General features: G+C 44.4%; 1 protein-coding gene across 2 annotated transcripts in view; it reads left to right on the forward strand.

Annotated features, from left to right (window-relative positions):
- Positions 1 to 16,806, forward strand: part of LOC110486505 (rab GTPase-activating protein 1) — a 141,351-nt gene that overhangs the window by 54,359 nt on the left and 70,186 nt on the right. The gene's annotated exons all lie outside the window — the stretch shown is intronic.

Below are 16,806 nucleotides of genomic sequence, written 5' to 3' on the forward strand. Positions count from 1 at the left end.
TTCATCACTAGACCGAGGATTAGCCTGCGTTTTACTGCACTGCACAACACACACAGCAAGGCATGCACTCTGTCTGTGGCTGGATTTCCAAAGGTTACTCTGCCTGCAGCCTCTGAAGGGAAGTAAGATATGTGCAGTTAGAGGAAACATAATGTGACCTTTTTCCCTTCAGCATATCAAATGTTTGTCTGGTCACAGAGGTCTTTGGACTTTGGGAGGTCATGAATAGACTGAACAACGACCACTTCTCTACATCTTTACATGTAACTTATTTAGTGGGTGCACTTACGCAGAGAGACTTAGTCAGTGCAGTCCAGTTTAAGGTAGACAACCACATGACAACCACATATCAAAGTGAAAATGTACTCTTCTCCTGAGTTGGTAGAAAGTCATGATAATGAAGCTTCATTTGAAACTCTACTTTTGTGGTTATTTTGTTGTGATGCATGCAGAGGTTAAGCGGAGTGTACCATGTGTACACCACCGTACCCTTTAGGGGGTTGACCGTAATGTACCTTTCTAATGGACAATGCAGACTGAGGCTATGCAGGTACTTTGCCCTTTCCTGACATTGTAGATAATGTACACCGTGTCACTAGCGCCCAGACCATAGAGAGGCGCTCGTTATTTGGCAGCACCTTCATTATTGCCTTGCTGCCACCGGGTCTAATTTCACTGAGGAAAGCTGGGGCCAGCAGTAATTTCCCTGTTGAAATGTATACATTCAACTGTTAAATCAGTCAAGTGGCTTACGCTCACACTATTCCTCTTCCGGAGGATGTTTTGATTAACTGGGTGTTGAACCTATTCAGACGGTTTAGGGAAATATTTTTCTGCGGCTAAACTGAGTAACACTTTAATCTTTTTGTCTTCTTTCAAATCAGTCCCCCGGACTGGTGTTGTGCATGCAGAGAGCCTTGGCAGACATTTTGACGTGCTCTCAGATGACTATCAGTATGTTTGTTACCAATGGCAGTCAGCCCTGCCGTGCGCTCCCTCTCTTTCTGACAGCCCTGCTGTACAAGACTTTCTCTAAAATGGCTGGGGAAAACGTCTGGTGTCTCTGGGGTGCTCTGCCGCTTGATCGCCTTCCGTGCTCGGTGGCACTCACTCTCCTCTGGCTCTGGACTCAACGGCGCTCAGTAGGTGGCTGTTGCCCAGCCGCTGATACAGCCTTCGCACATAGCGTTCGGGAGGAACCTGTACACTCACACGTTCTAATGTTAAGTTAGCAAGGTGCTGACCTGCCGGGCTGAGCTGTGAGTGGATGTTGCATGCTGGTTATTATTCCATAGAGGGTATTTTTAGGCTGCTGTTACGGCACAGAGCACACCTTTGTTAAGCCCTTTTTCTTCCTGCCATTAAACCACAGACTAGGAGGTCACGTTATCAACGTCCTTTTTTCTGGAAGGCCAATGTGATAAGCTCAACCTATGCTTTATGTTGCTCAGTTATCTCTTCGACACATGCTGCCCCTCAATGTTTTCAGTCTTTACTACTGTGTTACACGGCTGAGGTTTGTTGTGTTTAGTCAACACAAATGAGTTCCCTTAAACCATACGTTGCCCTTTCTCATCCCTCACTTTCCCAGCATATAGCATTCAGCATTTGTTCTTACTTCACACCTTTTATCCATATGCATGAAGACCAAACCAAGAGGAGCAAAGTATTTATGGCCCAATCCTCTCCATGCTACTGTATTATGAATTCCCTTTAATATTAATCAGTGTAGCTGCACCTCGCCCTTCCATGTAACGCCGGTGCTCCTGATGCTGGTGCACTTCCTCAAGGAGGAACACCTGGACCCTTCAGAGAGGCGGAGATTAGCTATTCACAACCCTCTTCCATGCCTTCCGAACAGCTTTAATGGCTACTCTGCATACCACCCACCCCCCCAAACACACCACCACTATACCCAACCCCATGTGTTTTACATGGAGCACCTCTGCCTCCTTTTGAAAGGCTTGGCGTGTGTTTAACCAAACAGGTGCTCGACCCCATAACTTTGCAGGAGTGTCTTGTGTGATGAAGGAGCAGCAGGAGTATCTAGCAGTTCACTTTAGGTGAAGGCTGTAACGTCGGAGCCACTTCCGGGTCAACTCCACCACCCTGCCCACTTGAAAATAAGAGGACTCATTCCTCTACCGCATGGCACTTGTGTAGATCTGAGAGGATTCCAGAAGTAAAAGCCGTCTGGTGGAAATTCCATCGTACTATCCTAAACCAGTGGTTTTTAAACTTTTTCAGCGGGGACCCCATTTCCAGCTGAATTTCTGAGACATTATTTTTACCTCAAGAATTTCTCGTGACCGCACCCCACCCCAAATCTTATGGCACGGCACAACTTTAAAATCCGTAAATGTTGATTTTTACATAAACAAACAAATAACCAAATGAAAAGTTTACATTTATTCAATTAAGTTGTATTTTCCCCATGCAATAATATGTACTCAATGTTTTTTAGTTGCTGACCAAACTGGAGTTCCCCTGCGACCCCGACTCTGAATACCAATGTCCTTCACGGTACACTGGTGCTTTTACCATATTCCTTAGACCTTTCCAATCTTTACAGATATGTGTAAAGTGCATAGGGGTAGGATTGGAAAATGTATTTGGGATTGGACTCTGTAATCACACCTCCAGACCACTATGTTTAAGATTGCCATTTCAAACACAATTGCTCCTATCCACAATTGCAACCATCCCTGCTTCACCTTGATCCTCTCCGTACACGCCAAACAACGGACTATGATATCTCTGAAGGAGTGGCAAACTCAGAGGATTCTCCTGTCTGTGTGGTATCCCTCCCTGCCACTCCTGAGTGAGACTGGCGATGACAGATGATTGGCCTGCGGTCTGTTGACGCTAACGTGCGCTGATAGCTGCCCACTCACCACTATTAGGCTGGTCGTATGCCCGCCTCGCCAGCTAGCACCATCTGGAAGCCCGTGTGGGTTACATCAGAGAGATGAGGGGCGTAGTGTTGGCGTGAAAGCCAACCACCACATACAGTAAACTATAGAGGTAAAGTGCTGTGGATGGGAGACTTTTCAATAGGGGTCCCATGCAAAGCAATATCACTGTTATCACGGTGTCTCACTGTCAACAGATGGAAGAGGGTTTGAACCTTTCCTGGGAAAATGGAATGAAACAGAGATGTTGATCAATGAGATTACAACCTATATTCAACCACTCAAAGACAGCCAGAAGTTTGTTGAAATCCCAATGTGTTCACTATGCTTTCAACCATCTAAAAGCACAACCAAATTCCAATGGAAAAACAATGTCTGATTTTTGGTTTAGTTGTCATCACTGAACTTTTAAACCAGCACAACAAAGTTAAAATGGGAATACAATGTCAGAAACAAATAATTTATAGGGGAACTTCATGTGTTATCACTATGCTTATTTTTTATAGCGAAACCAAATGACCTGGATTGGAGTTACATTTAAAGTACATCTGGGCAGATTAATATAGCAATTGTGAAATCTCCACTGACCTGCAATCTTCAACATGCATGCTTTCTAGGTTTACATAAGTGATTTATATTTATATTAACCTCTGTGGCCATGGATGTCTTACTCATTTTAAGGTTGAATAAATACTGTTACATTAGTTTGTAAGATGGTGAATAGCCTGAAGTTAGGGCTGTCTTACAACAGAAATATTGAATTGTGTTTGGTTGACAACGCAACCAAATATCAACATTTTAAATGAACCGTTTCTACTGCTTTTATAGTTTCACCTGTGGCAGGGACTGTCTGGTTTTAATTCCAGTTTGGCTATACATTTATAATTTTATGTTCTATTCACGTCTCCATCTCAAATCAAATGTTATTAGCTTACTTACAAGCCCTTAACCAACAATGCAGTTCAAGAAATAGAGTTAAGGAAATATTTACTAAATAAACTAAAGTCAAGTAAAAAAACTAACAAATCAAATAACAATATTGAGGCTATATACACGGGGTACTGGTACTGGGTCAATGTGTCAGCAGAATTACGGTCTTACCTCAATTAGCCATGAAATCCCTAGTTTTGATAGCGACTGTTTTCTTGACCCTGTGCCGTGCCATTTTCCCTACATTTCCCCCACGTTGGCCAGCCCCCTAGCAATTTGAGTTCTAGCCAATGAGCTTTAGCCCCTCACCTTTGTGTGACAGCTAGCAAGAGGCCTACCAGCGTCATCCAGTGAGGTTTCAGGGCGGGCCTAATGGCTCAGCAGAGAGGCAGAGGGAAAGCAATGACGTGGTGCCCATATCGGCACATGCTGCGTGTGACACAGTCCATCATTTTCGGGGACGACTTTTGGCTTGTGTGTGCTATTTTCAGAATTACTGGCAAAACAGTATACAAATACAAGACAACCTCTTCAGTGGAAATCTCTCAGAAATCAGTCTCATGATAGCACAATCGTAATAGTCGGTGAGAAATCTGAACGCTAAGCAGGGCTGAGCTTATTAACCCCTGATGGGAGACCAAAGGTACAGTATACATTCACCAGTAGGAGGTGCTGCCCAGCCTGTTGTTTTTCTGATAGTGGATATGACGTTGAAGATCTGAAATAGTTTTATATTTTAACATTTTAATAAGCTCTGTCTGTTGAAAATAGGTTACCATGATGACATAATCCTGTTGTTGAAATGTCACCCTCAAAACATCAATTTATGTTAATTACTTTTATCAAATCCAATGTATTTTACGCAGTAATTCCAAGTCACAATATGTTGACAAATTACGTTGAAACAAAGTTGTGCCCAGTGGGTAGTGTTCTCCTCTATGGTTGCTGGGTTGGAATTTTCCTAGTGCCCTCTTTGCTGAGTACTACATAGCTTGTAGAAAACAACAACACAAAAATGGCATGTATGGTAGTGGATGCATGTGTGCCAGAAGTATAGGGAACTTCCCATTATAAAAAAATGTGGATTCTGGCAAATAGTTAATTCGGTCTCAGTTGCATCATCTGTCATTTTCTGTGTTGTCTTTTACAATGTAGGCTCACAGTACGAAAAAAAAGACACACTTTGAGAATATCTCCCCTATAGCACAATGTCATCTGTATTACTGTGGCTACCTCCCTTATGAAAACCCATTTAGGCCAATGTTATTATTTAGACACTGTGCTCTTGATAAGGGAAGAACGGCAATGTTACAGATATGGCTGTAATGTTCGTATCTCTCCAGAATGGGAGGGATTCCAAATTGCTTATTGGTGATAAGGGACACAATGATATTTTTAGCCTGATGAGAATATGTAATTATTTAGCGTGTGTATTATATATAGCTCTGCCCCACCGGCAGTGTATCAGTGCAGATGCCAACCTCCTTCAGTATCAGCCCTAGCTGCCAGGCACCTGTGCCCAGCCTGACTGTAGGCACTCAGCTCCCCGTCCGCGCACACATCCCCACACCTCCACAGGGCGGGGGCCAACCTCAGAGAGATGGACACATAGAAAAAGAGAAACTGAGAAAACATTAGTCTAGAAAAATAGAGAAAGGCAGAGCAAAAGAGCGATGGAGAGAGACTAAACATAGGAGACAAAATTATGGAGAGAGAGATTGGCTATCCAGCATTTGTAAACACAATGTAGTTGCATTTCCATATTTCTTATTCTTTGTTGCTATGGTCATGTGTACTGCCTTGTGAGGTATAGTGGTGGTCATTGAGTGATTGATTGATAGATTGTGACATAGGAGAGGCTCTTGTTTTCGCTCTCCCTCCTTCATTCCCTCTGGTTCTTCACTCCAACCCAGCCTACTGCTAAACCTCAGGTGGACTAAGCCTGGACAGACTAACGCCTCCTTAGGGCTTCTTTTGCGCGTTCTGATATTTGACTGTTTAGTATTCTGTGTATTACTAGGTACTATTACTGCACTGTAGGAGATAGGAACACAATGTTGCCACACTTGCGATAACATCTGCAAATCTGTGTACGCGACCAATAAACTTTATTTGATTTTTAATACAAATGACATTACATTAAATCATGAATTAACAACCTATAAATACCACAAGACAGACGAGCAGCCCGCGGCCCTCAGGGCAGTGTTTCACATGATAATACGACCAGCACTAGGTAATATGTCGTTGATTAGCAGCCCTCAGGCGTCGTCAGTAAGGCCAGTGTCACGACGGTGGTATTTACATAGGGAATGGGGGATGTTTTCCCTAGCTGTTTTGTCTCCCAGATTGGCTTGAAAAGAACTGTGTTTTCTATTTATTCTCACATACACACACACACACACACACACACACACGCTTTCACACAGCTGTCCTGTCCAGGTTAGCATTAGAGCACCACCAGGGACTAGAATTGGCTGTGAGTGCGTGCTTTATCCTTTTGCCACACCCCCATAATATAATACTCACTACAAAACGGCTTCAACACATACAGAATCAGTCGGAGATGGGTTTTGTGTGTGTGATGTTGCGTACACGGCCATGTTTTTTCTCTCTCCAGAATAGTCTCATCTCCCCCTCTTTTTCCCCTCTCCACACAAAACAAGGTACAGTGAGTTCACTGGTTAGAAATGGAGCAGGGGGATTGTTTATCATTGTGGTCTACCTCTCCTCTCTCAGGTGTCCACTGTTAGACCAGCTGAAAAGGAGGAAGATGAGCTCCAGAAGTTCTCTTCTGCTGGGGGGGGAGGGAGGGGAGGGAGGAGGAGGGGAGGGAGGGAGGGAGGGGGGAGGGAGGGGGAGAGGACGGGGAGAGGAGGGGGAGGGGTGGGCATTTTGAGGGAGGGAAACGATTGAGAAGTGTAATATAGGCTGCTGAGATGGAGATAAGAGAAAAATAGTGTGTATTCTATTATTATACAGAAGCTTAACTGTTTTCTTGGGAGTTTTTTTGTAGCTGTTTATTTAGTTGAAAGGACAACAAATGGTGTGATTGGTTATGTTAATGTCATTAGTTTCATTGGAATGGCGGTGTTTTGATGAGGGCTACAGAGCACATCTATCAAAGACCCTGTCTGATTTGTTCAGATAAAATTATCTTTGCGTTGTCATGGATACCAAGAGAGGATGATCAACACGTGAATGTTTTGGAATTAGTTAGGTTGGGATCGTGGTAGTTGTATATTATCTACCTCACTTGCTTTGGCAATGTTAACACATGTTTCCCATGCCAATAAAGCCCCTTGAATTGAATTGTATTGAATAGTTGGGATCGTGTGTGCTGGACTGTATGTGTAGCATCCAGTATTTTGAGTATGTACAGGTACATCAATCAAAAATGAGAAACAATGTATATGACTCATTGAACACGACCCACGTTTCCATATTTTCGTAGGCAAAGAGTGTGTGACTGTTTCCTATCTGCAGTGTTTTCCCCCTATTTGCAGCCCCACACTGCTCTCCCCTAGCAGAAGCCAGCCAGCCTTGCGTCATCTGACTCTGGCCATTGTTTTCCTGTGAAAAGCCCAGCCAAGGGGGATCATGTGTCCCAGGGCCAGAAATAGCCCCCAGCCATGGAATAACCAACTAATGTCATTAGGAGGCTGAACAAACAGGTTATGAAGGCCCAAGGGAGCGAAAGAAAGGGAGCGAGAGAGGGGATGGAGGAAGAGTGAAAATTCAGTGGCCGCCTCCTTAAGGAGTTGACAGAGTTTTTTAGCATCGTTTAATCAGCCAACAAGTGGCTGCTTTGGAGGAGTGCAGTAACCGCCTCCCCTGGGGAGAGCGACAGCGTGTTTGTCTAGACTTTGGTCTCTAGTGAAGAGAGAACTTTCACTGCAGCCTTGGAGCACATAATAGGATGGTCTGTCTGGGTTTGTGTGTGGGCAACTGAACATGCACAAGCGTGTGTGTGTGTGTGTGTTACGTCAATAATAATGACTGCAGGCACTGGCTGCACAGATTGTGTTTGTCTTACAGTATCTTCCTCTTTTGGACTTGGCTGGTAGGTTTCACTGTGTGTGTGTGCTCGCGCCAATATCTTCCTCTGGTAGGTTTCACTGCCTGGTGTTTGTTGTATAGAGATCTTATAAGGCTTGGCAAGTCACTGAGTGTCTACGAATTCTGTATAATTGTGTCTGTGTCCTTTGGTGTTTAAGCATAGCACATCATTTAAGAATGAAGATTAGTGCTCACATGTACCTGAAACAAGGAGATACGTGTGATTGTGTGTTCATGCGATCCTACCTAACGTGTGCACAATTCGCATGCGTTTCTAATTGTATAATTCAAGGCTGCATCTCTACTCTCGTTGTTTGAGCACGAAAACCCCTTTTTCTTTGCAGACGGCAGTCAGTGTAGGCTTTGGTTTGGTCACAACTGGGGCTGTGCCATGAAGGGTCAAATGGAGCCTGTGGGTGCATCCCTAATGGCACCGTATTCCCTATATAGTGCACTAGTTTGGACCATTGTCCCTGGTCTAAGGCACTACATAGGGAATAAGGTGCCATTCTGAATACACACTTTATACATTTTATTTTAAGAACTCATTTCACACCTAATGACACCCAGCAAAGAAAGTAGGTGACAGAGAAAGGAGGAGAGGTAGCAGAGGGTGATCTCCACTTTTATCTCTACAATTATACTAAAGGCTGCCGTGTGTGTGTGTGTGTGTGTGTGTGTGTGTGTGCACATGTGCATACCTACTGTATACAGTGCCTTGCGAAAGTATTCGGCCCCCTTGAACTTTGCGACCTTTTGCCACATTTCAGGCTTCAAACATAAAGATATAAAACTGTATTTTTTTGTGAAGAATCAACAACAAGTGGGACACAATCATGAAGTGGAACGACATTTATTGGATATTTCAAACTTTTTTAACAAATCAAAAACTGAAAAATTGGGCGTGCAAAATTATTCAGCCCCCTTAAGTTAATACTTTGTAGCGCCACCTTTTGCTGCGATTACAGCTGTAAGTCGCTTGGGGTATGTCTCTATCAGTTTTGCACATCGAGAGACTGACATTTTTTCCCATTCCTCCTTGCAAAACAGCTCGAGCTCAGTGAGGTTGGATGGAGAGCATTTGTGAACAGCAGTTTTCAGTTCTTTCCACAGATTCTCGATTGGATTCAGGTCTGGACTTTGACTTGGCCATTCTAACACCTGGATATGTTTATTTTTTAACCATTCCATTGTAGATTTTGCTTTATGTTTTGGATCATTGTCTTGTTGGAAGACAAATCGCCTTTCCAGTCTCAGGTCTTTTGCAGACTCCATCAGGTTTTCTTCCAGAATGGTCCTGTATTTGGCTCCATCCATCTTCCCATCAATTTTAACCATCTTCCCTGTCCCTGCTGAAGAAAAGCAGGCCCAAACCATGATGCTGCCACCACCATGTTTGACAGTGGGGATGGTGTGTTCAGCTGTGTTGCTTTTACGCCAAACATAACGTTTTGCATTGTTGCCAAAAAGTTCAATTTTGGTTTCATCTGACCAGAGCACCTTCTTCCACATGTTTGGTGTCCCAGGTGGCTTGTGGCAAACTTTAAACAACACTTTTTATGGATATCTTTAAGAAATGGTTTTCTTCCTGCCACTCTTCCATAAAGGCCAGATTTGTGCAATATACGACTGATTGTTGTCCTATGGACATAGTCTCCCACCTCAGCTGTAGATCTCTGCAGTTCATCCAGAGTGATCATGGGCCTCTTGGCTCCATCTCTGATCAGTCTTCTCCTTGTATGAGCTGAAAGTTTAGAGGGACGGCCAGGTCTTGGTAGATTTGCAGTGGTCTGATACTCCTTCCATTTCAATATTATCGCTTGCACAGTGCTCCTTGTTGTTTAAAGCTTGGGAAATCTTTTTGTATCCAAATCCGGCTTTAAACTTCTTCACAACAGTATCTCGGACCTGCCTGGTGTGTTCCTTGTTCTTCATGATGCTCTCTGCGCTTTTAACGGACCTCTGAGACTATCACAGTGCAGGTGCATTTATACGGAGACTTGATTACACACAGGTGGATTGTATTTATCATCATTAGTCATTTAGGTCAACATTGGATCATTCAGAGATCCTCACTGAACTTCTGGAGAGAGTTTGCTGCACTGAAAGTAAAGGGGCTGAATAATTTTGCACGCCCAATTTTTCAGTTTTTGATTTGTTAAAAAAGTTTGAAATATCCAATAAATGTCGTTCCACTTCATGATTGTGTCCCACTTGTTGTTGATTCTTCACAAAAAAATACAGTTTTATATCTTTATGTTTGAAGCCTGAAATGTGGCAAAAGGTCGCAAAGTTCAAGGGGGCCGAATACTTTCGCAAGGCACTGTATGTGTAATATGGAGAATTGATGGTTCAGCATTCTGTCTCCAGCGACGTTTCAGCATGGTCTCCAGCGCTTCCTTACAGAAGCCCAAGACTGAAGGGTAGCTATGGCAACTCTGAACCGCACTCTGCAAGGAAAGAGGTTTTTGAGAGTTTATTTGAAGTTTAAAAATAGGGCGCAATTAACATGCGTATTTGTGCCGCTCAGAAATAGCTGGGTTGTTATTCATTCATGGAAGCGTTTATTTGGAGGATGATTGTCTGCTATACACAGTAAATATAACTCCAAGAAAGATACAATGGAGTGGAGAGTGTTACGGCCATTTAATATGTTGTCCTATCTTGAACATTCATACAGATGTACCGCAGAGGGTCTGCAGCCTGTCTCTTATGAAGGGTTCAGCAGGAAAGACGGTGATGAGAGTTTGTTTGGACGTAATGCGCAATCCTGGTCTTTAATCTGCTCTGACTCAAGTTGCTCTTTCTACCACAATGATACAAACTAGAGGTCTATCCGAGACTCGACCCGGGTCCTGAGCGGGTCCGGGTCCAAAATACAAACTTTCCCCTCTTGTCAGGGTCGGGTCCACATTTACGCAAGTATTCAGAGCCTTTACTCCATACTTTGCTAAAGCACTGTTGGCAGCGATTACAGCCTGGAGTCTTCTTGGGTATGACGCTACAAGCTTGGCATACCTGTATCTGGGGAGTTTCTCCCATTCCTCTCTACAGATCCTCAACCTGTCAGGTTGGATGGGGAGCGTCGCTGCACCTCTATGTTCAGTTCTCTCCAGTGATGTTCAAGTCTGGCCTCTGGCAGGGTCGTTGTCCTGTTGGAAGGGGAACCTTTGCCCCAGTCTGAGGTCCTGAGTGCTCTGGAGCAGGTTTTCATCAAAGATCTCTCTGTACTTTGCTTCGTTCATCTTTGCCTCAATCCCAGTCCCTCCCGGCTGAAAAACATCCCCACAGCGTGATGCTCTCTCCACCATGCTTCACCGTAGGGATGATGCCAGATTTCGTCCAGACGTGACACTTGGAATTCAGGCCAAAGAGTTCAATCTTGGTTTAATCAGACCAGAAAATGTTGTTCCTGATGGTCTGAGAGTTCTTTAGGTGCCTTTTGGCAAACTCCAAGCGGGCTGTCATGTGCCTTTTTACTGAGGAGTGGCTTCCGTCTGGCCACTCTACCATAAAGGTCTGATTGGTGGAGTGCTGCAAAGATGGTTGTCCTTCTGGAAGTTTCTCCAATCTCCACAGAGGAACTCTGGAGCTCTGTCAGAGTGAACATGGCTCTTGCTCTGAGTCCACCTGTCCTGTGGTAAATTCAATTGAGTGGACATGCACTGTCAACTGTGGGACATTATATAGACAGAACCCACCATTGACAGATCATGTCCACTCAATTGAATTTACCACAGGACAGGTGGACTCAAGTTGTAGAAACATCTCAAGGATGATCAATGGAAACAGGATCCACTTGAGCTCAATTTTGTGTCTCATTGCGAAGGGTCTAAATACTTACGTAAATAAGCTGTGTTTAAATTTTTATTTTATTTTAATTCTTTGTCATTATGGGGTAGTGTGTGTGTGGATTGATTCTATACCTTTTTTCTGCAGTTTTAGAATAAGGCTGTAACGTAACAAAAACTTTATCTGGTGCCTCGTACCACCAGTCTGGCCACATTCCAATCCTGCTCCAGCACCATGCATCACTCTGAGTCAGCGGCGCCAAGTGCACTCGACTTGGAATGGGCCTGCAGTTTCAAACTAATTTGAATGCACTGCCACTCATTGGCCATCAATGTCAACACGGAGACAGATGAGTTTGCAATCTGTCAAGACGACCAGATGTTGTCCCACCCGAGGGACATCACCCAAAATTCCTGGCCACGACAATAGGACAAATGTCACTGATTTTAAAAACGGAATGCCATCGTCTGAATATCAGCAGAATATATTTCGGTGGCCTGGGGGAGAAATGAAACAGAGATTCATGTGGGCCAAGAGGGATGTCACGTGTTGCCGTCTGGTTTGTCTCTTTAGGCACTGCCCAGAGTACCAAGAAGTAAAGAATGCAAACCCTCTCTCTCTCAATGCTATAAATGACTGTGTTCAAGACGGTTGCTTGTGAGGTCTGTAGATGCACTGTGTTTTCTCCCCACGACACACTTAATAACAGGCCTTCAGCTCGATCACACACAGCGCCACACATGCATAATTCATGAACAAGATTAATCTGTCTCTACTCTGGCAAGGCTTAAAAGGCACCCCAACCCACCTTTCCTTCCCACTCTCCCCTCTTTCCCCTTCTCTCACCCACTTCCATCTCTCCCTCTCACCTTTTATTTGGTTGGTCCTCTAAGGTTGGACTGTGTGATCATGCTAATGCAGCTGTTTGTCCATTTTAATTATGGGCTGCTTTGAGTGTTAGATTTTACCCAAGGAAGAAATAGGCCCACTAATATTCCTTCTGTCAGTCACCTGACTTTACTCTTCTCTGTCTCTGTGTCTGCCTCTCTGTCTGTCTCTCTGTCTCTGTGTGTTTGGGTCTCTGTGTCTCTCGCTCTTTGTCTCGTCTGTCTCTCTGTCTCTGTGTGTCTGGGTCTCGCTCTCTGTCTCTCTTTCTGTCAATTCAATTCAAGGGGCTTTATTGGCATGGGAAACATGTGTTAACATTGCCAAAGCAAGTGAGGTAGATAATATACAAAAGTGAAATAAACAAAAATTAACAGTAAACATTACACATACAGAAGTTTCAAAACAATAAAGACATTACAAATGTCATATATATACATATATATTTCTGTATATAGTCTGTATATACACTGCTCAAAAAATAAAGGGAACAGTTAAACAACACAATGTAACTCCAAGTCAATCACACGTCTGTGAAATCAAACTCCACCTAGGAAGCAACACTGATTGACAATAAATTTCACATGCTGTTGTGCAAATGGAATAGACAACAGGTGGAAATTATAGGCATTTAGCAAGACACCCCCAATAAAGGAGTGGTTCTACAGGTGGTGACCACAGACCACTTCTCAGTTCCTATGCTTCCTGGCTGATGTTTTGGTCACTTTTGAATACTGGCGGTGCTTTCACTCTATTGGTAGCATGAGACGGAGTCTACAACCCACACAAGGGGCTCAGGTAGTATAGCTCATCCAGGATGGCACATCAATGCGAGCTGTGGCAAGAAGATTAGCTGTGTCTGTCAACATAGTGTCCAGAGCATGGAGGTGCTACCAGGAGACAGGCCAGTACATCAGGAGACGTGGAGGAGGCCGTAGGAGGAGGAGCAAGGAGGAGCAGGAGGAGCACTGCCAGAGCCCTGCAAAATGACCTCCAGCAGGCCACAAATGTGCATGTGTCTGCTCAAACGGTCAGAAACAGACTCCATGAGGGTGGTATGAGGGCCCGATGGGTAGAGAGAGAAAGAGACGGGTAGCGAGAGAAAGAGACGGGTAGAGAGAGAGAGAGACGGGTAGAGAGAGAGAGAGACGGGTAGAGAGAGAGAGAGACGGGTAGAGAGAGAGAGAGAGACGGGTAGAGCGAGAGAGACGGGTAGAGAGAGAGATGGGTAGAGAGAGAGAGAGATGGGTAGAGAGAGAGAGAGATGGGTAGAGAGAGAGAGAGAGAGACGGGTAGAGAGAGAGAGACACGGGTAGAGAGAGAGAGAGAGACACGGGTAGAGAGAGAGAGACGGGTAGAGAGAGAAAGACGGGTAGAGAGAGCGAGACGGGTAGAGAGAGAGACGGTTAGAGAGAGAGAGACACGGGTAGAGAGAGAGACACAGGTAGAGAGAGAGACACGGGTAGAGAGAGAGAGACGGGTTGCGAGAGAGAGAGAGAGACTGACAGAGAGAGAGAGAGAGAGAGACGGGTAGAGAGAGAGAGACGGGTAGAGAGAGAGAGAGAGAGACAGGTAGAGAGAGAGACAGGTAGAAAGAGACAGGTAGAGAGAAAGAGAGAGTCAGGTAGAAAGAGACAGACAGGTAGAGAGAGAGACAGGTAGAGAGAGAGACAGGTCTCTCTACCTGTCTCTCTCGCTCTCTTACCTGTCTCTCTCTCTACCTGTCTGTCTCTCTCTACTTGTCTCTCTCTCTCTACCTGTCTCTCTCTCTCTGTCTCTCTCTCTACCCGTCTCTCGCTTTATTTTATTTTGACTATTTTCTACATTGTAGAATAATAGTGGAGACATCAAAACTATGAAATAACACATTTGGAATCATGTAGTAACCAAAAAAGTGTTAAACAAATCAAAATATATTTGTTATTCTTCATAGTAACCTCACTTTACCTCTCTCTCTCTCTCTCTCTCTCTCTCTCTCTCTCTCTCTCTCTCTCTCTCTCTCTCTCTCTCTCTCTCTCTCTCTCTCTCTCTCTCTCTCTCTCTCTCTCTCTCTCTCTCTCTCTCTCTCTCTCTCTCTCTCTCTCTCTCTCTCTCTCTCTCTCTCTCTCTCTCTCTCTCATTTATATATATATATATATGAAAACAAGATTTACGGTATTACTGGCTTAGTACACAAGTGGGCCATAAAAGTGCAAAAATGACCATTGGGCATCTATTACCAAAATGCTAACAAACTTAGCACAAGTACTAGAGAATTTCCATAGAAGTAATATAATGTGCACAAACAAAAAATAACTAATTGGAAAGACAAGCAATCCAGCTCATTAAGTTACTCATTACCAGTCAAACGTTTGGACACCTACTTATTCCAGGGTTTTTATTTTATTTCTACTATTTTCTACATTGTAGTATGTATGTCCAAACTTTGAATGGTACTGTACATTTGGTTGAATTCAGTGTTAAATATATATTTGTTTAATTGGGTTGAGATTGGTGGGGGAAAAAACAATTCCCTTGTGTTGATGGCTTTTTGCAAATCCAATCCTTTTTTCTGGTTCATTCAACGTCATCACATTTATCGTTCTTGTTTAAATGACGTGGAAAGTTTTTGCCCAGTGTGATATCAGCGTTGCCAGCCTTTATAGTGGGGAAAGAAAATGGGACACCTTTGTTTCACACCTTTTTTTGAGAGACAACCCCTGAAGGGACAGTTGATGAACTGAGGGGACGGGAGTAAATAAGTGAGAATGGGAGAACATAGACACTTGATATTAACGTTTTAACTTCTGGCTGTGCCACTCATTGTGATGGTAATGCATTTGACTGTACCTCATGACTTCCATGGCGGTTTCCAATCCAACCACTCCTTTCAGATTTTGACCCAGGAGAACTTTCCCTGGAGGCGTGCCAAGGTTTAGTCCCCAGACAGAGATGCTCTCTGACACACCATGCTGCCTGTTCATCTGAGGCGCTGCTATCCAGCGTGGTGCACTACACCGACTTCGCTCGCTCTCAATCGGGGGGGTGGTTGTGATGAGCACTTTGGCATCCCCCTGCGATCTGGGTCATGCCGCAGCAGGGTGGTCTGCTGGTGACAGGGCTGTTCCACTCAGCCGGGTGTGAGGATGGGTGAAGACATGCCCATCTGTCTGCCTCAGTCATACTCTCGTCCTCGACCAGGCTACAAGAGACTCCCGGCAATGTTCTATTCGATACACCATAGGATACAACAGTACTGAGAACTTTCTGAATAGTTCTAGAAGCATGCTTTGTGTGTTAAGTGGGACATATGTAACTGCACCCATCAGCAGTGTGTCAGGCCATTTCGTTCCAAAGCGTTCACAAATAGACAGGACAAGTTAGTCACACTTGCTCATTGCAACTTCTCTGATAACTGGATGCACATATTTCTTAATACCCAGCTGGCTACCCAGGAACTTTTGGATCAACTTTTGCTGTGTCTAATGTGCAGTGCACCCACATCAGCCCAGAGTAAGGGGATCTGTCTCCATAAGCACAATGCAGCTAGCTGTCTGGCTTACTGTGGCTATCTCTGAGTCTCTCGACAGGATGCTAGCATCACTTGTCAGCCGGGATCTCGCTCCACACTGATTGGACTGGCTGTCAGGTTGGGCTTAATGGGCTCTGACTGCTTCTTCTCCTGTCTGCGTCTCAGTCCACACGCAGCCCCAGCTCAGAAGTTTAGAGAAGCATCACTGCACCCCAGCAGGGGCGTCTGAAACCCTCATTACATAAACCTTGTTTAAGGGTCTGCTCGACCAAGGCTTTGATGGTCCCCTGTGGCCTGATGTAAGTATGTTCATGGTCAAGTAAATAATCTCCTATTTACTCTGAGGAGTACCTATTCAACAGTTTGACAACAGCCGTTGGACCTTTTTGTTTGATACCAGCACTAGAACACCTGATTCACCTCGTCAACCAATCATCAAGCCTTTGCTTAGCGGAAACACACGTGCTAGTGCAGGAATAGAACAATCGTGCAATAACTGCAACAGTTTTCCAGAGAGATGGATTAGACCAGACGATAGCATAGCAACACAGATCCACAACCAGCCTGTGTGGAACCTTCCAGCAGGGCTTTAAGTGATCCACTGGTGTGCCGCAGAGGTGAGCCCACCTCAGATCAATGGGCTTGAAGGTCATCGGTTTTGTCTTTCTCTTCTGACAGGGTCCAGCAGTAGCTTGTTGACTGGGCCTTGGCCAACAC

Source organism: Oncorhynchus mykiss, chromosome 1 (assembly GCF_057628025.1).
Source record: "Oncorhynchus mykiss isolate SJ-2025 chromosome 1, ASM5762802v1, whole genome shotgun sequence".
Taxonomy (NCBI): domain Eukaryota; kingdom Metazoa; phylum Chordata; class Actinopteri; order Salmoniformes; family Salmonidae; genus Oncorhynchus; species Oncorhynchus mykiss.